The sequence below is a fragment of the Cupressus sempervirens genome, chromosome 8, assembly GCF_028749045.1.
Source record: "Cupressus sempervirens isolate cs-2001-9-10 chromosome 8, ASM2874904v1, whole genome shotgun sequence".
Taxonomy (NCBI): domain Eukaryota; kingdom Viridiplantae; phylum Streptophyta; class Pinopsida; order Cupressales; family Cupressaceae; genus Cupressus; species Cupressus sempervirens.
Window position 1 is genome coordinate 284325550 of NC_143125.1, and position 24358 is coordinate 284349907.

The following is a 24358-nucleotide window of genomic DNA, read 5'->3' on the forward strand; positions in this document are numbered from 1 at the left end:
TATTCCTGCCACTACTAGCTACACTTGCAATATGCTCAAAGCTATTGATTCTTTTGTCCCTGCTAACCTTGAGTCTACTGATTTTCACAACAATAAGTTGAAACAAATTGAGCAGTCATTTAAATTGAAAGAAACTAGTATGGGAGAGTACCACATGGAACCAGTGCTATCATTAACATCTATTCCAAAGTCCCCTCAACATTTTTTGAGACCCTCAGAAGAAAAGAAGCCATTCGTGTTGACACCTCAGACCAAGTTTAATGGCTCTTTTGTCAAAGCTACAGTTCCCTTAGAAGATGAAAGCAAAAATAGAGACATTGTTGCATGGCTTTACAAAGAAGAGGCTCCAGTAGACCTAACAGAACAAGCTCGAGAAATCACTCCTAAGAAGTATGGGCATGTTCTTAAGCTTATGAAGTGTTTTGGTTACAAGGGAACTAGTCCTATTGGGTGCAATAACAATGGTTTAATAGATCCTATCAAAGCAATAGCTTGAAGCAGCAATGACACAACTGGCCTAGGGTTTAAGAAGGTCCCTTTCCTTTTGGGATCCAATAAATTCATACCTGTACTTCAGAGTTCATCTAAAAATGAGTCACAATCTAAGTCAGGTACTCGAGAGGAAGAATCTAATGATCAAGATTCTTACCCTCATCCTATTCCTTATGATCTTGCTAAATTCTTTTCTGAGCCAAATGAATTTGTGCCACGTGTTAGCATTGTGGATGATACTAGTGATTCTTCTGAGGACAATGTTGAGCAACACAAATATCATTCAAAAAAGGGAGAATCTAGTCAGTCATGCCGTATTGAGTATTTGTGTAAGAATCCATAGGCTGAAGGAGAGTATGTCCCTATCATTGTTGGGGAGTTCTATAGTCTCTCACCATGTAGCACCGATTCTCATGAATATGAATTTGACAATCTTTTAGAAGTGACTACTGATAAAGACATTGACCAAGTGCATGTCTATTAAAATCAAATCGAAGTGAGTGAAACATCTAGGGATAGGTCACAAGGGTTTGATCCAACTAGTGTCCTAGAGTCATCAATTACTAACGTTCATACTCTAAGGTATTTGAATACACCTATGGGTGAGGTCACCATAGGTCTTGAATTGCTGGTCCACACATTTAATGACTATACTATGAAGACAATTGAACTAGCCACTACTTTCTCACTCGCACATCTCGAGCTTATAGACTAGAACCCCAATGCATCTAATGAAGTCCCCATGTTCTAGAACAACTATGCTCTTGCCGGTTACCTAAATGCTATCGAACCTATAACGTATTCCACTAATGAGCAGAGCATCAACATGAAAAAGGCCAACATCAAATATCTTAGTCACATAATTCAAAGGAAAAAATGCAAGAGGTTCGATGGTGAAAACCACATTGTGGCAGTGTCAGATCCCAAAAAAGTAAAAACAAAAGAGATATCCAAGGGTGAAAACCTCTTTGAGGTGCCCGCGGATGAGATATTTGATGTCCTTCCCAGTAACTTTTAGGAGAGGTCATTAGTGTTAATAGAGCTGACACAGCCAATTAACCTGGGCACAGAAGAACATCCTCATGTGATACATCTGGCTCAGTCATTGTCGATTAAAGAAAATGAACAATTCATTGCCTTTTTCAAGGAGAAGAAAATAAAATTTGCTTGTAGATTTTCTAATATGCGAGGATTAGATCCTGATCTTATTATGCATCACTTGTCCATAGCACCAGGCATCAAACTAGTTAAACATAAGCTTCAGAAAATGCATCCTCATGTTGAATTGCTAGTCAAAGCTGAATTGGAGAAACTTCTAAAGGCTGGTTTCATTTGTGCAATTGATTATGCTGAATGGATATCCAATATTGTCCATGTGTCCAAGAATGATAAGTCTATCAGAGTTTGTACAGATTTCTATGATCTTAACTTGGCATGTCCTAAAGATGACTTTCCGCTCCCTAATATTGAGATGATCATGGACAAGATAGCTGGCTATGAGATGTACTCACTTATGGATGGTTTTTCTGTATACAATCAGATAAAAATTGCGCCAGAAGATCAAGAGAAAACAACTTTCACATGTGCATGGGGAACCTTTTGTTGGAATGTGATGCCATTTGGTTTAAAGAATGTTGGAGCTACATATCAGTGGGTTGTTACTACAATGTTCCATGACATGATGCATAGAACTATGGAGGACTATGTTGATGATACCTTGGTTAAAAGTGCTAAACGCAATACTCATTTGCATGATTTGGGACCAATTCTAGATCATATGGAAAAGTTTAGTCTTCGGCTCAATCCTAAGAAATGCGCATTTGGTGTCACATCAGGAAAACTGTTAGGATATATTGTTTCTACAAAGGGAATTGAAGTAGATCCAAAAAAAGTACAAGCAATAATGGACATGCCACCACCTCAGAACATCAGTCAGATGAGAGGACTACAGGGAAGGCTTCAATCTATTCGCAGGTTCACCTCACAATTGGTGGATAAATCACAACTCTTCACAAAGACCTTACATAAGGGTGTGAAATTCAATTGGAGCCAGGATTGTGAGCAAAGCTTAACACAAATTAAACAATATCTTGTCAATCCACCAATCCTAATGCCTGTTATGCATGGGAAGCCTTTGCTTTTATACATTTCAGCCACTAAAACATCTTTGGGAATCCTGTTGGCTCAAGAAGACAATGATAACAAAAAAAGAGCTATTTATTACTTGAGCCGAACATCGGTCTCTTATGAGAAAAACTACAACATTATTGAGAAAGCTTGCTTGGCACTTGTCTTTGCTTCCCAAAAGTTGAGACACTACATGCTTTCCCACACTACATGGCTTGTGGCTAAAATAGATCCATTAAAGTACTTGCTTCGTAAGGAAACTCTCATAGGAAGATTGACTAAATGGGTCATGATACTAAGTGATTTTGACATCCAATATTTTGAACGCAAAGCTATAAAGGGACAAGCAATTGTAGACCAGCTGGCCGAGGCACCCATACAGAGTCTTCTACCAATAAACATTGATTTTCCGAATGAGTCAATTCTAACACTCACTCACCATACATGGGTTATGTTCTTCGATGGATCCTTCACACAACAAGGATTAGGTGCTAGATTACTTTTCATCACACCACAGAGATACTCATTGCCCAAAGTGTACAAGATTATGTTTCCTTGTGCAAATAACATTTTTGAATATGAAGCTTTGATCAATGGTATGAAAATTGCAGCTGAATGGAGAGTAGATCAGTTGGATGTCTTCAGTGACTCTCAGCTTGTCATCAACCAAGTAAATGATGTGTATCAAACAAAGGATGAAAAACTAATTCCTTACAAATGCATGGTTGATGACTTGATGAAATATTTTTCACACATCACCTTCCAACAAGTTCCATGCATAGATAATAAAGCAGCTGACGCCATGGCCACTTTGGCTACCCTTCTACAAATGCCAAAAAATGATCTACGACACGAGTTCTTGGTGGAAGCGTTACACTACCTAGCCTATGACACACCTGATTCCAAGATGATCTATTCTATTATAGGACAAGTATCATCCCGCTACCATCACATCTATTCCTACCTTTGTAATCAAACCATTCTGGAAGGTTTGACCCAGAATGAGAAATGTTACCTAATCCATAATGCTTCACATTATGTCATTATTGCTAATGATCTTTATAGGAGAGGTCTCGACGAAACACTCCTTAGGTGTTTAGAACCTGATGAGTCCAAATGCGCACTAATTGACGTTCACGAAGGCATTTGCAGATCTCATTCCAATGGCCTAACACTAGCTCGCAAACTCCTTTGTGCTGGTTACTACTGGCCTAAAATGGAGCAAGAAGCTATTAAATATGCTAGGTCCTGCAAACAGTGTTAGCTACATGGGAATCTTATTCATGCTCCAGCCAGAGAGATAATTCCCTCTACTACAACATGGCCATTTCAACAATGGGCCTTTGACTTGGTGGGGAAAATTCACCCAACCTCTTCTAATGGACATAAGTTCATTATCGCCGCTATAGATTATTTCACGAAATGGGTAGAGGTGGTCCCTCTCACAATTGCTGATGGAAAAATTGTAGCACTTTTTATCACAAACTACATCATCTTTAGATATGGTATACCATCCTTAATCATTACTGAGAATGGAGGATAGTTCAAAAATAAAGACCTTAAGGAAGCAGCTCAAGAAAATACCCAGCACAGATGCCAACCTATGTGTGAGTCCATAGGTATGCATCAGCTCATCCCAGCCGATGGCCCTGCCTCTCGGTAGCTCTCTCTCAAAAACAATGGATAGTGTCTTTGTCCCTAATCGAGGCACTGTATCATACACCACCGGAGCGTTGTGAAAAGGAATCTGCAAGATCCTCCATATGTCCTCTAGTGTGATTGTCATCTCACCCATCGTAAAATGAAAGGTGTTCATCTCCAAATGGAAATGCTCTACCAATGCAGTGAGAAGGCTGTGATTCACCATCATGACTAGAATTTGGCAAAGAGAAGACAAACCCAATCGGGCAATGTGTGCCCGATTTGCATCATCCAGACTCTACAATAACTCTCCATATGGTGGATAATGAGATCTAAATGAAACATCTCCAAAGACCTCCTTCATGCACAACAAAAAAAAAATGACAAACAAATGATTAGTATCAAGTCGAAATGAAGCATCAAAAGGAATAAAATGCAATTTCTATGTGCGAAATCGCAAAACTGTCACGAGATTTCGCACGAGATTCATGAAATCTCGCATGAAGATATACAGTTTCACATGAAATAATTATTTCTTTGTGTGAAGAATCTCGCCCTTGCATGAAAATAGAGCTACCCGCATGAGAAAGGAGATTCTCATGTGAAACACAAATCGCCTCGTGCGAAGAATCCCCAACTTCGTGCGAAACCAAAATTGTCCTGCATGAAGATCCTTAGGCCGCGCGTGAAGAAATAGTACATCCTATTTATTCGCACGAAGAAAGAAGATCTTCATGTGAGAAGAGATTGGTCTCATGCAAAGAAAGAATTGACAAGCCTAAAATATGCTAAAAACATGCAATAAATGACCTAAAAATGCGTGAAAACAAAAGTATGAAGATGGAAAATTGACCACTCATCGGTGGTTTGTAGTCTACTGGCTGGTTGTGTTGTCTGGAGCAGTCAAAATGATGATATCTCATGTTCACTGCCATGTCTCTATCAGAGCTCAAAATCACTACAAGACAAAAGCACAAATAAATTGAAAATGACCCTTCAAGCCCTTATATAGGTGTTGACCAAAATTTTCAAAGTGCTTGGATTTTCTTGAAAATCACACCCCTAGCTAATTGGACCATTCTGGATCCATTTTTGAGATCAAAGTCAAAATCTAACACACCTAAGAGCCTTAAAAATGCATTTTAAAATTTTGGGGACTGACGTGATCGAACGCTTGTGTAGCCCAAATCTTTCTGATACTTTATGATTCTTGGAATCCTTTCAACTTTACATTCTCCATATTTTCAAAATTCATTTTGAAAATAGTCAACTTAAGTCAACTGTGGCTGAATTTGGTCAACTTTTGGTCAAACTTAGTTTTTGCGACTTCGCAATCATTTCAAATCAATCCAATCTTTAGATCGTTCTGATCTCTTCTAGATTCTGCTAACATGATAGACTACTTCAAATCATATTTCTGGTGTGTCATCTTTTGATTTCACTTCTGAGGGGGTAGGATGATTACATCATTGAATACTTAATGCTTGGGGCATCTTCTTCCCTTTTATTTGGCATCTTTTCCATCTATCACTTGGGGCATCTTGTTCCTTTTTATTTGGAATCTTTGCTATCTATCCTATCTTTTCATCAACTAATCAATCTTATAATAACTCTTCTCAGAGTTCGATGGACAGGCATTGGGATAGTCTAAACCCTAACTCCTGAGGATCAAGCCTTGTTCTGGGGATGATTTTATGACTTATGATTGGACCTTGTTATCTTTTATCAATCTCAGGTATCTAGGTGTTCTACCTAGATCCTTGAAGGTTAAGCTTCATGCTTGAGATAATCTTCTAAATGCTTTCAATTCTATGTATCTAGGTGTTTTATCTGGATCCTTGAAGATTAAGCTCTGTTGTGGAGATAATCTTCTAAATGCTTTATCACTCTCGTGTATCCAGGTGTTCTATCTGGATCCTTAAAGGTTAAACTTTTTTCTAAAGAAACCTTTTAAATGCTTATCAATTTTAGGTATGTAGACATTCTGTCTAGATCCTTAAAGATTATGTTTTGTTCTGGAGGTGGTCTTTTAAATGCTATCGATCTTAGGTATCTAAGTGCTCTGCTTGGACTCCTTAGGATTAAGATCTTTTCTAGAGATGGTCCTTAAAAAGCTTATGAATTGGTCTCTGTGTCATCACCTTCAAAACCAATCTCATGTTCGCATCATGCTTTCTAATTATCTTTGAATTGAATGTGTTGCTCGCACATTCATTCAAAGAGGGGCAAAATGTAATACCCCAAAATTGGCTCATTGCCATTATACCAATTCTGGTCTATTTTTGATAATTTCTAAGTCCTATTCTAATAGGCAATTCTTATTTTGCTATTCGCTACTTGACTTAATTGTCAGATGCAAAAAACCCTAATTTGCATTTATCATATTTCTTATTTAATTCCTATAATACGTACTTATATTAGTTACATTAAACCTACTTGATTTAATTATAATTTAATTATTAAGTATTTATACTTTAATTAAATTAAATTTTATCCTAAGGCTGATGTATTATGGAATTAAATTTATTTAATTTAATAAATACGCCTATCTTGATTAATTAAATTTAATTATTTAATTAAATGGGAAAGGTATTTGTAACTAATTAAACAAAATTAATTAATTAAATGGAGTACTTACTTCTAATTAATTAAACATTTAATTAAATAGGAAGCCATTCCTAATTAATTAAATGAAGTTATTTATTTAAATAAGAAAAGTGTCTCTAATTAATTAAATATTATTTAATTAAATAGAAAATGTAATTATGAGAGCATATGTCATTTTATTAAATTAAATATCTCAACAAAATCTCTCTTTAGTTCAAAAAGGGAAATTTCTAGTTCACTATTGATAAAAAATGAGTTAAATCAGTTAACTCCTTTTTCTACTCAAATTAAAATAGTTAACTCCTTATTTTACTCAAATTAAATCTATTAACTCCCTTTAATTTGGGAATCTCCCTTTATGACTGAACCTCATCTTCAATCCTAACCGTTGATCCAAATCGATCTCAACCGTTGATGGATTCCAGGAAAGTCTATTTAAGAGACCCTCATCTCTTCATTTTGGAGAGGATGAATTGATTTTCTATCGAATTGCTATTGAAATTCATGCTCACATTTACGTATATTTCTTGCATACATTCTCATTCTTAGTTTAATCTCATTTTAGTTTAATCATGCATATGCTTAATCTAGTTTGCTTTATTTGTTCTTAGATTACATTGCATCTTTCATTCTAGATTAATCTGCATACTCATTCTTAGATTAATTACATTGCCAAATCCTTCGTTCTTAGAGGGTCTGGTTGCTTAAACACCTCGAATCTGAGGATATCTAACAACCAATTCCCTTTAGATAGAAGGCAACAGGTCACTTTGTAGGCTGATTTTTGGACGAACAAACCAATGTTCATTCCGAGATGAATCTGCATACAATGACTGTGTTGAAGTGTGTGTATTAGCAGAGGCCACATATTCACGCATACAAATTGTAGGATGTTTTTAGACTTTAATAGGTTTGTTCTAGCCTATCTAACATGTTCCAAACATCATCTTCAAGTTTCAAAACCTCTGCAGGTATATTCAAAAAGTGTGCATGTGAAGCCATTAGGTGCCTTGAAGAAGCCTAGAAAACCTTGTGAAACTATTCAACTTTTTGAAGTTATTTTTGTTACCTCCTTGGCTCTGCATCAGACTCCTTGACCATGAATGATGCAAAGATAGCACAATGGAAGAAACGATCAAGCCAACTCCTACAAAACCTTCAAGGAGATAGGAGAACTAGATACCAAACTAGGGTACACACACACACCACACACAAAAGAAAAAAAGATACACACAAGAATATACACAAACCAAGAAATGCCATTTTCATTCCCAAGCCTCACAATGACCTACAATTGTCAATAATGGACTGATTCAACAAAACAACAATAAACACCATTTTATCAAGCTTGCACAATAGACCACTCTAAGGGCCCAATAAATAGAGTGAAGGTGTGCCAAACCCAAATGGAGAAGCCAAAAATCACCAAGTATCATGCCTTCACAAGGCTTCAAATTCCAAAAAAACAATGCCATGCCTTCACAAGGCTTCAAGATGCACATATAATTCTTTTCACAAATTCTCCCCTTATCACCCCAAGTGTAAAATAAGTTGTGGCACATGGAGACCATACTTTGTTCTTTTTCCCTCTTCCCTCCAAGGGAAGAGACTCTACACTTATGGGATGGCCTAGCTAGCCCCTTCATTCATAAGGCCACTACTTCCCTCCCAAGGGTGAGTGATTCCTTGAACACCCATAACAATCAGCAAGGAAAAAAAAAACCACAACAACACATAAGGAAAAATAATGACAAACAAATGTCATCCAAACTACCCATTATAGGAAAGCAACAACATTTACAATACCAATTTTGCAGTAAGAACATTAGTTACACAACATGAGAAGAGAAACAACCTTGGTCCAAGTTATGGAAAGATGGTTGATGAAGAGCTCCCTTGTAATTCTCCAAGATTATTTAACTCCTAAGCTTTTCTCCCAAAGTTGGAGAGTGGGCAATGATTTTTCCAACCATGGAGAAAACCCCTAAAAGAGATCCACACATTTCCTATAATCCTCTTGGTGAAAGTGTGTGATCTCATTGGTTACTCTTCCCAAACCCTTACAACTTCTAAGTTTAGAAACAATACAAATGGCTTTATAAAGGAAAGAAGTCTTTGCACAAAAATGAAATGTTGTCTAACCATGGTCATGCTTCCAAAAGTTTATTTTTTTCCATCTTGGAAAAACAACTTTATGGAGGCCTCTCAAGTCAACTAAGGGTTGTCTTGTTGTTAAAATTGACCCTTACCTTGCTCATACAAAAATGGGAGAGTCATGTGAATAAATAGATGACAATTTTAAGAACTCAAGGAGAGGATTTAGGGAGTGTGTGTAGCATGTAAAAAATTTCAAGGTTTCCCTATTTATGAAGGACATGAATATGGTTTTTGGGTGAGAATTTTGATAAGTTTTTTCTAGTAGGAGTGAAAATTTTGGTCACTCTTTCATCTGGGTTTTCTCTCCTTTTCTTTTTCTCCATCTAAATACCCTACTTTATTATTTCAAGATTGTTTATTCCTTTGAATTTTAGTATAGAATATGATATGCCTCTTTTTCGGTGCTAATCATGAGCCCAATGGATTTTAGTATCTAGTAACTATTTAGGTTGGATACAAAGTAAGGTGAGCATAAACTTGTAAAAGTCAATTATCTAGTAAAATCCTCATATCCTTTGCTATGCATCTCTGTCAAGATAGTCAAATTCATAAAATAGTAAAAAAATTTAATTTAACAATCAACAACTAATTTTATCATATCACGGCTAACATAATGGTTCGCTTGAAAAATTAGAAATCATACATAATTTCAACCATGGAACCACTTCTTGACTGAATACAATTTGCATCTACTATTTTATTAATGCTTCTTTCATGTACTAGAAACCATATGCATATAGCATGTATATATATGATGGTAAACATCAACTAGTAGACCTTAGCATTTTCTCACCACCTCTATTTTATCAATTCATAACTCATCCAATAGAACAAATTAACACCTTTCTAAGGAACTCCCACCTGAACTTACATGTACATGTAAGTGACTATTGAGTATCAATGTCTAATAACATTTTAGCATAAACATTTGGATTAAATACATTCACAAACTTTCATGTTTCATCAACACATGACCCATAGTTCATTTTCACAAAATAAATTCCACATAATTTACCTATAAGATGAGTATATAACACCCATCATAACATAATTTCCAATTTAAGATAGAGTCAAAGCTCAAATTGCATTCTCATAGGACCCAAAATAGTACAAAAGGTTTCTAGACTTACCTTCCACAAGTACGACCCAAAACCACATGCACCCAACTCAATGCAAATATGACAACCTCCCTCAAAATGGGCATAATGAGGAATTTTCTGTTAGGAGTTACAATTTTTATTGCAATTTTTTTTGTAAATGGATTCCACAAACACCTAGGGACCCTACTATTGTTATAAACACCTAGACTGCCTAAAAAATAGGCTTATAGTTGCACCATGGGGTCTTGTATCCATTACAAAAGTAAAAAGAATAAGTAAAATATACAATGGAAACCTCACACCATAAAAAATAATGAAATGCATTGATAAGACTTGTAGTAAAAGGCTTACATGTACTTGTAATCATAAAATCACTTTTTCTTTAAATGCCTCATTATGAATGAGTATTCAAACTTATTGACACATTCACCAAATTATTTTTTAAGAAATCAAGTATTCTAATTGTTCATCCATTTCCTAGATTTTTCTTATTTGATTAGTTTGATAAAAATAGTTTTAATAATCATAATGTCAGCTCTATGTCAAATAAGAAAAAAGACAAACTTGTAATAAGATATCCGCAAGAAATTATCTTTCATATAGTTATAAATGCTCTTAAAATTGTCCTTATAGACTTGTATCACATGCAAATATGATTTGCAAGAACTTGTTCAATATCTTCCTCTTATAATTCCTTACAAAGAACCTACCAAAATACAAATTACAATGTGCAACTAATTTAACCTAATATTTCCTATTGGAAAATATAGTAAGCTAAATATGTAGAAGTTTGGACCTTGTAATATTTTAAGGAAGTTTGATAGTTGTAATGCATATAAAATTGAGTTACTTGATGACATGGAAATATCTCTTATATTCAACTTTTCTAATTTGTATAAGTATCATGAGGTAGATGATGAATTTATTGTACTAGATGTTATCCTAAGAGGAAGATTTAATAGGTCAAATAGAGATATTAGATTAGAGAGTTGGTAAGAGGGCAAGGGGAGAAGATTAGTATGAATATTTGGCAATGTGGAAGAATAGACTAGTTGAAGAGGCTATATGGATTTCTCAATCTAAGTTGGATTCAACTCAATTTGTGGCATCTCAATGATTTAGGAGAATCATTTCTTTCAACCCTAGTTGTTTAATGCAAAAGCATCCTAGGTTGCCTTGTAATCGTATTCAATTTTGTCCATTTTGTCAATTGTTGCTGAGTTGTCTAGTGTTGGTTGAGTGTTCCTTCATGTGTCAAGTGAACTTGATATTTACTAATCACTACTTTAAATCCATAATATCCCTATTAGGCCTTATGTTATTCCTTGTATAATGATTGTTTATGTTCATACAATCTACTACTTGATATATCTCAAAATATTAATTTAGTTCCACTACTTTACTTATATATAATATGATGAGAAGAGACACGTCTTTACAATTAATTATATTATTAATATTAGTATAGGTTATTATTTATTAATATAATCTTCTTAATATTAATTAATTTGTATATTATTAATATCACTTCAACTATTTCATATTAAATAGAATATAATAACTCCTAACTTAAATGCCTATATATACATTCATTACTATTTATTATTGTCTAGCACAACATAATAATATATTTTTATATATATTTAGTATTATTATTTCAATATGTATATGACTATAGTCATATGAAAATATTATGACACATATAAAATGTATTATAATTTATATTTAAAATTAATATTATTGTATTATTTATTTTTTGGAAATATTATTTATTATAAAATTTATATAAAATAGCTATTTATTATTAAAGCCTTATCTCAAGGTGGAGATATCACAGAAGATGCACCTGACACATTATTCAAGTTAAAATAGAGAGATACCAAGTAACAACCTATTTTATCAAAGAAACATATAGTACAACCCAAGAAGGAAATTGAACCCTAGCTGAGTGACAATAATTTTGGGAATCAAAGACCTAAATCTATGTTAGACAAATATATGAGAAAGAATCACTAACCTAAACAATTCATTAGAGACAATAGTGTTGAGGTAGTGACAAGAAGTAAGTTGAAAGATAATACATGTTTAATTTCTAATTTTGATCCTAGCACAATTAAGGCTACACTTGATAATGCTGATTAAATTAATAGTATGATTAAAGAAATTGACTAGATAGAGAAAAAAATAGATGAAAATTAGTACCAAGACCTTAAAAAAAGAATGTGCTAGGAACAAAGCGGATTTTCAGAAATGAGATGAAAGAAAATGGAGAAGTGGTGAGAAATAGAGAAATACTACTTTGAAAAGGTTATACCCAAGAAGAAGGAATAGACTATGGTGAGACTTTTGTACCTATAGAAAGATAGGAGTAAGAATATTTTTCTCTTATACTACCTATAATAAATTTAGAGTTTATCAAATGGATTTCAAATCAATATTTTTGAATGAAATACTTGGAAAAGAAGTCTACATAAAACAACCAAAAGGACTTGTTGAACCTAATCAGAAGAACCTAGTTTTCACATTGAATTGGGCACTATATGGGCTGAAGAAAGAACCAAGAACATGGTATGAATGGTTACATTCTTATTTGATTAAAATTGGATTTTATAGAACAACTGAGAAGAATAATAAATATTTGAAAAGTGAATATGAGAATATGGTGTTGATTGCTATTTTTTTTTGTGGATGATTGGTGCAAGGGGTGAATGGAGAGTACCAAAGGCACACCTAATTGTCCAAATACCTTGCTGAGTAAACATAAAGGATGAAAAAAATAGAAAACATTGCCACAAAGAGGGAGAAATAAAAAATTTCCTATTGATTCATCAAATTATCAACAAACATGCCCAGTTGTGAGGCCTTTTGGGTTGCTATCAACAAGTTTTATGTAATGTCCCCATCTCTTTAGCCTCTGAATAGATTTCTTAGCCTTTCATCCTTTGAAGGCTAAGTGGAAATAATTGAATTGATTTCTTATAAATTCATTAAATAATTTAAAAATTAAAAGAGATGACTTTATATTTAATTTAATATTAGGGAATCGTTGAGTAGCATAGCTCATCTATTGTTGGAAAGGAGGAAGCTTCCAAAATAGTGTGATAAGATAACACTTATGATTCTTCTAGGTGGGGGGGCACAACAGGAATAATATAAATAGAGGAGAGAGCCTCATGGGAAGGCATTCAGATTTGTTATTGACATTTGCCTATGTATTTGTGGAGCCAAGGGCCTACAGATAATCAATTTCTCTTTTGGAATGAAAACTCCTAATGATAGCAATTTTGAGGGTTTGAAACATCACATGAATTATTATCGATTGGAGGTGGTATTATAGTCACTTCATTGTGCTAAATTGGTGGCCATGGGCCACATGTGAAGAGAAATAATAAGTAGCGCATTTGCTATAGGACTTTGTTGTAGGAATAGTGTATTATCTTGTCATTATGGCATAATACCATAATACCTAGAGATATTGATTGCATTGTCAATAGAGACTCAAAGTGACTTCAAAAACTAGGTTTCTCTTGTTTATTCATGCATATTATATGCTACTACTATAGGTGTCAATCTTTATTAGAATTAAGCATTTATTTTTATATATATGATACTAGAGTTTGGATTTGATATTAGTTTGTATTCAAATCTTGTAAAGATGTCTTGGTTGTAGATGCATCAATTTCTCTTTGTGCATTAACAGGTGAAAGGAAGGATTATATTCATTGTGTATCTTGTAACCATTTACTACCAGTAGAAAATTAGGGTAATTTGTGATCAATTTGAGCAAGGCTCATTATAGTGGTATCAGAGCCTTTCATCCTGCCATCTTGTGAATACTCAAACAGTTGATGAGTGAGAGAGAAATCAAATGTTATAATAGGGAACAATAGAAACAACAATATCATAATCCATAGGTTGAAGAGGATACATCCTCAAAATCTTTAAGAGAAAGAGATACTAGAAAAATAGTTCAAAATATGGAAGAAGAAGAAAATAGGGATGCAAGAGCTAAAAAGAAATTTGATACCATGCTTGATAAGTTGCCATGATTATTATCAAAAATTGATCAGCAAGTCACTCAAAAATCAGAAAACAACCACTCAAAATCAAAACACATCTCAACATAGTGGAAATAATGAGGGAAGGTCTATACATCATGCTAAAGAAACTACAGGACCAGCCTCTAGGCCTCTTTTTCCCACCTTTATACCAAGAGAAGAACAACCACATGCTACTTCACCTATTTCTTTTGGATATGAAGCTAGACAGGCTTACTTGGAGTATAGAAATCTCCCTCTTGATATGAGAGAAATATGGACATTTGATCAATTCATGAATCAAAGGAATAGGAGAGGAGGAAGGAATGATCACTATGGTCCAAGAAATGACTATCAACAAACACTTGGTAAGGTTTCCATGCATTACTATGATGGAAGTAACAAATGCACAGCTAGGTCTTGAGTTCAAAAGCTTGATAATTATCTTTCTTTGAGACCAATGCCTGAAGAGGATGCCATAAGATTTTCCAGACTACATCTTGAAGGAGCTACTCACGAGTGCTGGTATCATGGGTTAGTCACTCTTGGACATAACCTTATTACTACATATGAGGAGTTTACTAACAGGTTGATTGAAAGGTTTGATGTCAAAGATCCTGAGGTAACTTTCCATGAACTAGCAAAACTAAAACAACATTGTTCCCTTGATGCTTATGTGAATGACTTCCAATAGTTATCGGTCATGGTTCCTAACATCATTGAAAGAAGATTGGTGGTTTTATTCATGAAAGGATTGATGGAGCCATTGAAGGGTTGGTTGAAAGCTTTCGATCCTCCCTCACTATATGAAGCAATGAAGAAGGCACAAGGCATGGAGTTTTCTACCCCTACCAGAAAGTTTACATCAAAAGGAATATTTTCTAGTCATGACAACAAGAAGTTTCCTAAGAAGGAGGAAAAAGCTAAAGATAAGTCTACTTTTCTACTTGACCATGAGACTCTTAATGATTTGAGGAAGAAGAAACTATGCTTCTATTGTAAGGGACCATATGATATTAAGCATGACTACCTTATGAAACCTAAGGGGAAGTCAAATTGTGCAATGTGGGCACTAATTGAAGATTTTGATTCAGACCAGCAATCTGAAATTAATGATTTAGAATAAAAAAATTAGAACATGATGAAGAATTAGAGGAAGAAGTAAAGATTAAAAAGGCTCATCTCACAAGTATTCAGTAAGAAGGGTCTTTTATGATGCAAGGGGTTCTTGCTAGTCAAAAGATTATTACTCTTCTTGATACAGGTGTGACACACAATTTCATTGATATGAGGCTTGTTGAGAGACCTGGTATATAGATTGAGAAGTTTGAGGGGATTCAAGTTAAGGCTGTTGATGGTTTCAATGTTAGGTGTGAGAAAATTATTTCAAAATTTCCCATGCACTTGAATAACTATGAGTTCAAGGTAGACTTTTATGTGGTGAACATGGGAGACACAGATACGGTTTTTGAAATGACATGGTCACATAACATAGGAATATCCACCCTCAACTTCTGTGAGATGGAAATGAGATTTGAGATGGATGGAAAAACTCATGTGTTGAAAGCACTTAGAGACACCAGTTGCAAGACTATTTCTCTTAGGAAAATGAAACATCTCTTGCATCATGACATGATTGAGTGGGCAACAGGTTGTGTTTTGAAGCCAACATAGGAAGAGCAGCAAAAACCTATTTATCATCCTAATATACAAGAGTTGAGGATCAATCATGACAAGGTCTTTAGTGAGATTCCACCTAGTAGACCTCCAGATAGACGGATAGAACACATCATCAAATTGGAGGAGGGTGTTAAGCCTATTATAGTCACTCCTTACAAGCACCCTAAGTGGCTTAAAGATGAGATAGAGAAAACTATCAAGGAATTGCTAGCTATGGGGCATATTAGACTGAGTAAGTCACTATTTGCTTCATCAATAGTATTGGTTAAAAAGAAGGATGGTAATCTAAGGATGTGTATTGATTATAGAATGCTTAACAAGAGAAAAATCAACAACTGCTACCCCATTCCAAGGATTGATGAATTGGTTGATGAATTGCATGGTGCCAAGTACTTCTCCAAAATTGATCAGAGATTAGGTTATCACCAAATTCATGTGAGAGAAGAAGATATTGAGAAGATAGCTTTTCATTGCCATTGTGGACATTTTGAGTTTTTGGTTATGTTGTTTGTGCTAACCAATGCCCCTACTGCATTTTGGTCTACTATGAATAGGGTATTTCATTCATAGTTGAGGTGATTTGTGTTAGTCTTCTTTGATGATATCTTGGTTTATAGCCGAACATGGGAAGAGTATCTTGTACATCTTGACATAGTTTTGGCTATTCTTGGTAAGGAATCTCTATATGAAAAGGAATCTAAATGTGACTTGGGCATGATAGAATTATTGTATTTGGGTCACATCATTAGTGCATAAGGAGTTTGGATAGATCCAGATAAGGTCAAGGCAATTATTGAGTGGCCTACTCTGATGAATCTGACATAACTTAAAGGATTTTTGGGTTTATGTGGACTCTATCATTGATTTGTCAATCGATATTCTCACCATGTCACACCACTTACAGATTTGACTAAGAAAGGGGCTTTTTTTTAGACTCATGAGGCACATGAATGCTTTGAGATGTTCAAACAACTTACGACTACTTGCCTAGTTCTTACATTGCCTAATTTTACTAAACCCTTTGATTTGTAGTGTGACGATTCAGATGAGGGGATTGGAGCTATCCTTATGCAAGAAAAACATCCAATTGCATATGAAAGTAGGAAGTAGAGGAGCCCTGAGAGGAGCTATAGTATATATGACAAGGAAATGTTGGCCATTATGAACGCATTGGCCAAGTTTAGGCAATACTTAGTGGGCAGTAAGTTCATTGTTAAAATAGACCATAATAGCTTGAGACATTTTGTTTGACAGCAGGATCTTAATGACCATTAAAAAAAGTGGGTAAGCAAGTTGCAATCTTATTATTTTGACATTTCTTTTGTCAAAGTTTCATAGAATATAGTTGTTGATGCCCTATCTCACTAACCAAATTTGAGCTCTATGGATGAGGTTTCAGAGGATTGGAGCCATTTGATTGGGGTAGAATATGCTAAGGATTCTTGGGCTTCAAGTATTATTGATGGGTCACTACATGATAGTAGGTACACGATGGTGAATGATGTTATCATTTACAAGGGGAGGAATTTTTTGACTCCAAGATTGAAAGTGAGGAACATAGTATTGAGGTCCTTTCATGATTCACCATTGGCAGGCCATCCTGGGCATTTCAAAACCTATTGATAGATTCGGGAGAGGTTCACTTGGAAGGGTCTAAAATCTGATGTTCTACGATATGTTAGAGAATGTGTTGTTTGTTAGTAGAAAAAATAAAACCATACATATCCTATTGGTTTAATACAACCACTTCCAATTCCAAATAAGAAGTGGGAATGTATATCTATGGACTTCATCACAGGGTTGCCAAAACTGTAAGGCAAGGATTGTATTTATGTTGTGTTTGATCTCTTGACCAAGTTTGTACATTTTTTCCCAATCACTATTTCATTTTTAGCCACAAATGTTGCTGAACTATTTTTTTATGAGGTGTTTAGATTGCATGGATTACCATGAAACTTTGTTAGTGACCAAGACAGTTAGTTTATGATCAATTTATGGAAGGATGTTTTTAGATTGTGTGAGATTGAGCTTTCTCCGAGTACTAGTTACCACCCTCAAACAAATGGACAGATGGAGATAGTCAACAAATGGGTGGAAGGGTACCTCAAAAATTATATTACTAGGTAGAAAAAAGGATGGGTTAAGTGGATATACCTTTGTGAGTACTACTACAACACCACTTACCATATTTCAATTTAGATCACATGATTCATGGCCTTGTATGGTTATGAGGCTCCTAGCTTTCTTGATTTGTTGATAAATGATAGTAGAGTGCCTAGTGTTAGAGACATGTTATAGGAAAATTAGTATATCATGAGGGCTCTTTGTGGAAACATCCAGAAGGCACAAAACCAACAAAAATAATGTATAGATTAGAAAAGAGTGGAACACTCTTTTGAGGTTTGATACATGGTGTATTTGATGTTGTAGCCCTACATACAGTCTACTTTCAAGAAGGGTGGTGCAGAGAAGCTCAAGCCATGATACTATGGACCCTTCCAGGTCATTAGGCATGTGGTTGAAGTGGTTTACGAGCTAGAGTTGCTGACAGATAGAAAAGTGCCAATATTTTCCATGTATCATGCCTCAAGAAGGAATTAGGACATCATGTGGCCCCTTCTATAGTTCTACCACCCTTAGATGATGAGGGTAAGTTGATTTTGATACCAGGGGCTATACTAGAATTTAGAGAGAAGAGATTAAGAAGTCATGTCATTAGGGAATATTTTATTAAAAGGAAGAACCTACCCATTGAGGATGCTACATTGGAGAGTGAAGAGATTCTTCAACATATAGAGTTGAGATTTCTTGTGGACAAGCAATTTCCAGAGGGGCCGATTGTAATGTCCCCATCTCTTTAGCCTCTCAATAGATTTCTTAGCCTTTTGTCCTTTTAAGGCTAAGTGGAAATAATTAAATTGATTTCTTATAAAGTCATCAAATAATTTAAAAATTAAAAGAGATGACTTTATATTTAATTTAATATCAGGGAATCCTCGAGAAGCAGAGCTCATCTATTGTTGGAAATGAGGAAGCTTCTAGAATAGTGCGATAAGATAACAATTATGATTCTTCTAAAGGGGGGGTGTAAGTATAATATACATAGAGGAGAGAGGAGAGAGCCTCATGGGAAGGCATCTAGATTTGTTACTGACATTTGCCTATATATTTTTAGAGCTAAGGGCTTGCAAATAATCAAGTTGTCTTTGGGAATGAAAACTCTCAATGATAGCAATTTTGAGGGTGTGAAACATCACCTTAATTATTGTTGATTGGAGATGGTATTACGGTCACTTCATTGTGTTGAACTTGTGGCCATGGGCCAGGTGTGAAGAGAAAAAATAAATAGGGCATTTGCTACAGGAGCTTTTTGTAGGAACACTATATTATCTTATCATTAGGGCATAATACCATAATACCTAGAGATTTTGATTGCATTGTCAATAGAGACTCATAGTGACTTCAAAAACTAGATTTCTCTTGTTTATTCATGCATATTATATGCTACTACTATAGGTGTCAGTCTTTATCAGAACTAAGAAAGTATTTATATATATGATACTAGAGTTTGAATTTGATATTAGTTTATATTTAGATCTTGTAAAGATGTCTTGGTTGTAGATGCATCCTTTTCTCTTAGTGCATTAATAGGTGAAAGGAAGTATTATATTCTTTTTGCATCTTGTAACCATTTATTACCAGTAGAAAATTAGGGTAATTTGTGATCAATTTGAGCAAAGCTCATTACATTTTACAAATCATAGACTCAAAATTCAATCCTTAGATCCTTGATTCTTCCTTTTGAATTCCTAATAAATCCTCACAACTAAACCTAAACCTAGACACCTCTACTTATACTTGCCAAAATGAGTTATAGAAGATTCTAGATCTTTACAATAGAGAAGGATGATCTTTACATTATCGTTATAGATTGTAATAAGATTAACATAATATATTATTATATATTACTAGATTATATCTTATATCTTTACATTACGTTATTATATATATATATATAATATTAAAATATGTCTTTACATAGTAATATAAGTGAAATAATTTATAAATCATAAGTTATAATGTTTAAAGTTAATTTTTCCTCCAAAATGGGTTGGGATTTAAAATTTCCCATCCATAGCATATCAAATATTCGATTAGGCTTGGTATTTACCAAGCCTGCTTGGTCAACCAAAAAGACGTGTTTAAAGAGGGTTTTAGTGATACTTACACTTCGGGTAACCATCTTACAATGTTATTTTGATCGAAATTGAATGAAATGAAAAGGGTTTTTTAATATCATTCTCTAGATTCCATCAATATAATTTTTGTCAAATTATGAGTTCGATAAGTATTTATTAGTTGATTATCAATGAAGATTATTATAAAGTGCTGATTGACATACTAATTGAAAAATAGTTATAACTTTCAAATGGTATAACAATTTTTAAATCTAGAAGTTGTGTCACATTCTATACTTCGCCCAGTATAAGAAAAAAAAATTAAATTAAATTTGGTAAAATTTTCTATTAGTTAGGGTGGTCAGACACGAGACTCTTTTTTTTCGAAAAAGTTTTGGTGGAAAATTCATATTTAATTACTTATTTGGAATAAAAATACCAAAAAATATGCGTCACATCCGAGCACGAGTCTACTTTTCATATCTATAATTATATTAAAAAAATATTATGATTTGATTTTGATTAAGCTAGTCAGACGTACACCTACTTTTTATTTTTTCCCTGAAATTTTTTTAGTACTGCATTAAAATTCAAACTTTTGACTAATTAATTATTTTTTTCTCCTGATAAGGCCTAGTAGTTTAGAAACTACACTCAATTTCTTAGAGATTATTTTCTTACAACTTTTTGATATAAAATCTATAACCACTTCAAAATTATGTGTCAAGTTGACATAAACCTGATTTGCTGATTTTTTACTACCACTTAAGGCCATAGTTTAGTACACCATGATCCTACACATACCCTATGTTAGCCTCCAACTATGCTCCTTCTACATAGGCTCCAATCGGGCTTGTGTCAAACTCTCTTAAGCCAAATTAGTTGGGATTTAATTACTCTCCCTAGTCTGATGTGATGAACAACTACTTTTCCATTAAAAGCAATCTCTCTGCTATCATTAATGGTGTTTCTCTTTCTGCCTCTATTTTTTCTAAAGTGATTGTCATGCAAAAGACATTTTCAACTATCGTGGCTTCTCCTTTGAGACCCATTGTAGCTAGAGTGAGATTCAACATCCAAGATCAACATGGGGATAGCAAATTTGATAAGGATATTGACATGACTTTGATGCCTTTCTCCATTTCCCCTAATAGTGAAATCTCTAAGGGACAATTTAGATTGAAGGAAATCAATATTTTCTTTGTTGTTGTTGAGGTTGAAAAATGTTCGAATCAAAAATTTATGGATGACTAGTTTTATGATGTTTGGAATCTTAAAATGGGTTATCATATTTCATTCTGTTGACAAATATAAAGGGGTTTGTTTGTTTTATTCTTTATGAATCCTAACACACATGATAAATTCCTCAAAAGGAAATACTAGTCTATGGGTGCCACCTCTTTCCAAGCCCTAGCTTGGTCTCTAGAAGCCATTCATGAAGAAGTTTTGGCACTCTCTTATCCTTAATGGTTGTTAATTAAATGAGTTCCTCCCTTCTTATAGCATTTCCTCCCACAACTCTTAGAACCCCTAGGGAAGGTTGTTAGAATGGATGAATTGTCAAGGCTCATCCTGTACGTGGATGCTAGAGCTTTGATATCTTTAAAACCTAGAATAGACATTCCAACCTCTCTCAATCTACATATTGAAAATGAAAATTTATCATGTCCTTTAGAATTCCTTGGTGGCCTTAACATGTGCTTTCTATGTAAGTGGGAATGCCACTTAAAAAATAATTGTCCCATCTTAGCTAAAAAACAAGCTGCTATAAAAAAAAGTTGAACAATCGATTGAAACTATGAATAAGGGAGAAACCCAAGAGTTGAAAAAATCATAGCTAGTTAACCCTATTTCCTCACCCACCCAATCTGTTATTCCTAGCCAGAACCCTTAAATTACCCCCTCAACCACAAACAATTATGCTATTAATATTGATAATGAGGGATTTCATTCAATGATAATAAAAAATTACCAAGAGGAGGCGTAAGAATGCTTAGCAACCTATCATTGGTAGCTCCTCCATTTCTCCCACCAATGTGGATACCATGACCCTAGTCACTTGTGATATTCTGAGCAACTCTAACATTTCCATTAACATGCAAACACCCTTATCTAAAAACTTGGATCTAGATAGTGATAATACCTTTTCCATGATGAAAATGCAACACCCCACAAAAATGTTTAAGGAAATTGATGATGAATATATTTTGAAAATATCCTTGCAACGGGTGATATTGTTGCTAAAAGTGAACCTTTGAAAAAACCAACCAAGGTTTCCCCTGATGACTCTATTTTTTTTTAATATGGAGGTGGTAAGATCACTCCAGTCGAAGGATACAAAAACCAAGGGACTAAAAATATTAGAGAGAATTAGGATACTTTTTTGACACCATCTAACGGTGACCATACTTGTTCCCCTCTCAAATTATTTTCCCCATGAATTGTACTTCATGGAGTATAAGGGGTCTTCAGTCCCCTAATATAAAGTTAATGGTTAAATATTTTCATGATGCAAGAGCTTAAAGCTATTGGATTCATGTTAGATATAAATCTCAATTATATATGGAAGGATGCTATTAAATTTCACATGAATCACCCAAGAGGTAGGGGTGGTGTTGGTATTCTCATTAGCCCTAAATGGGCAAACCAAATTTCTGATTATAGGATATCTCTGTGCAACAGGGCAGTTTGGGTTAGTATTAGGTACCAGGATTTTATGATAGGCATTTTTTCTATATATGCTTCTAATGAATACAAAGAAATAATTGAGCTTTGGGATTGGATCTCAACTCTTCCTGACATTCTATGGGTCTTAGGAGGGGAATCTAACATGATTGAATCTCAAACTGATAAAAGCAGTTGTAATCCTTTCTCTTGGAAAGACCAAGAAAACTTAAGTGGAATAGATTTCTTCAAAAAAAAGTTATTTTTGACCCACTTAATCATGGGACACCCTCCAATAAGGGCCTTTGGTATACTTGGTGCAATTCACAAACTATTTTTTCTAGAATATATTCCAGGCTTGACAGATTTTATGCTAACAAAAACTATTTCTCTTTTGCCCTGAATTGTCAAGGTAACTTTGTCATGGTTTCCCCTACTACTTTATCTAACCATAGTCCCATCTCTGTTAGCATTATAATTAATAACATGACTCATAATAAACCTATGAATGCAAAATTCATCCTTAATACTAGTCTTTTGCAGGATGAAGACATCCTCTTGGGAGTCAACTTGATTGGTATCATTAATAAAAATAACCCTAGTTATTGCTACCATATTGATAGATGGAACAAAAATATTTATGCTTGGCACAATCTACTCCAAACTATTGGGTAGAAAAATGCTAAGGATTACATATTTCTAGAAAAAAAACTTATTGTTGATCTTCTCTTGGCAGAAAAGCATATATAGTCTAACCCCTTTGACACCAACTTAGCTATCTATGTCTCTAAAGCTAGAGATAGACTTTGAAAACATCAACATTTCAAAACCAAAGGTGACATCATCACATTGCGGGCCAATTGGTTCCAACATGGGCATAGAGGATCAAAAAAATTATTCAACCTTGTTAAACATAAGTAGATGAATGAGTCCATTGAAAGATTCATGGATAATGACACTTAGATCACTAGGCCTAAGGATATTATGAGGGCCTTCTCTACTTATTATCAAAATCTTCTTACATCTAAAAATTCCTCTGAGGCCAAAAATCTAAGGGCTAAGTGCAAGAACATTATTCCCAAAAAGAGCTCCAACTATAATTATGAGCTTCTTAGCAAAGAAATCTCTCATGAAGAAATCCATAACGGTATGTGCAAGATCATGGTCAACCAAACTATGGCCTTAAGTGGTAGTGAAAAACAAACAAATGAGGGTTATGTTAACTTGACACATAATTTTAAAGTGATTCTGCACTTTATATCAAAATTTTTTAAGAAAATAATCTGTAGGAAATTGAATGTAGTTTCTAAACCACTAGGCCTTATCTAAAGAAACAATTAATTGATTGGTCAAAGTTTTGATTTTAATGTAGTACTACCAAAATTTTAGGGCAAAAATAAAAATTAGGTGTAGGTTTGACCACCCTGATCAAAATTAAATGATAATATTTTTTAATGCAATTATAGATATAAAAAGTAGACTCATGCCCAGATGTGACGTATATTTTTTGAGTATTTTTATTACAAATAAATAATTAAATATGATTTTTCTACTATAACTTTTCCAGAATAAGAAAATCCTATGTATGACTACCTTAACTAATTGGAAACTTTACCAAATTAATTATTTTTTCCTTATACTAGGTGAAGCTTAGAATGTGACGCAACTTTTGGAT